We start from the raw sequence: 1160 nt of genomic DNA on the forward strand, positions 1-1160 counted from the left end.
GGACCCTTGGGTTGGGACCCTTGGGCTGAGACCCTTGGGCTGAGATCCTTGGGTTGGGACCCCTTGGGTTGGGAACCTTGGGCTGAGACCCTTGGGTTGGGACCCCCTGGGCTGTGACCCTTGGGTTGGGACCCCCTGGGCTGGGACCCCTGGGTTGGGAGCCTTTGGATTGGGACCCCTGGGCTGGGACCCTTGGCCTGAGACTCTTGGGTTGGAACCCCCTGGGCTGGGACCCTTGGGTTGGGACCCCATGAGCTGGAACCCCCTGGGCTGGAACCCCTTAGCCTGGGAACCCATGGGTTGGGATCCTTTGGCTGTGACCCTTGGGCTGGGACCCCTTGGGCTGGAACCCCCTGGGTTGAGACCCTTGGGCTGGGACCCTTGAGCTGGGACCATTGGGTTGGGACCCTTGGGCTGGGACCCTTGGGTTGGGACCCCTTGGGCTGGAACCCCCTGGGTTGAGACCCTTGGGCTGGGACCCTTGAGCTGGGACCATTGGGTTGGGACCCTTGGGCTGGGACCCTTGGGTTGGGACCCCTTGGGCTGGAACCCCCTGGGTTGAGACCCTTGGGCTGGGACCCTTGAGCTGGGACCATTGGGTTGGGACCCTTGGGCTGGGACCCTTGGGTTGGGACCCCTTGGGCTGGAACCCCCTGGGTTGAGACCCTTGGGCTGGGACCCTTGAGCTGGGACCATTGGGTTGGGACCCTTGGGCTGGGACCCTTGGGTTGGGACCCCTTGGGCTGGAACCCCCTGGGTTGAGACCCTTGGGCTGGGACCCTTGAGCTGGGACCATTGGGTTGGGACCCTTGGGCTGGGACCCTTGGGTTGGGACCCCTTGGGCTGGAACCCCCTGGGTTGAGACCCTTGGGCTGGGACCCTTGAGCTGGGACCATTGGGTTGGGACCCTTGGGCTGGGACCCTTGGGTTGGGACCCCCTGGGCTGAGACCCTTGGGCTGGGACCCCATGAGCTGGAACCCCCTGGGCTGGAACCCCTTAGCCTGGGAACCCATGGGTTGGGATCCTTTGGCTGTGACCCTTGGGCTGGGACCCCTTGGGCTGGAACCCCCTGGGTTGAGACCCTTGGGCTGGGACCCTTGAGCTGGGACCATTGGGTTGGGACCCTTGGGCTGGGACCCTTGGGGTGGGGACCCCTGGG

At 66.0% G+C, this 1160-nt stretch overlaps 1 protein-coding gene across 1 annotated transcript in view; it reads right to left on the reverse strand.

The window, feature by feature from the left end:
- Positions 1-1160, reverse strand: part of LOC104389180 (metacaspase-1-like) — a gene marked incomplete at its 5' end in the record, with an annotated part of 2672 nt that overhangs the window by 747 nt on the left and 765 nt on the right. The window lies entirely within an intron of this gene.

The sequence above is a fragment of the Chaetura pelagica genome, unplaced genomic scaffold, assembly GCF_000747805.2.
Source record: "Chaetura pelagica isolate M959 unplaced genomic scaffold, ChaPel_1.0 scaffold935, whole genome shotgun sequence".
NCBI classification, from domain to species: Eukaryota; Metazoa; Chordata; class Aves; order Apodiformes; family Apodidae; genus Chaetura; species Chaetura pelagica.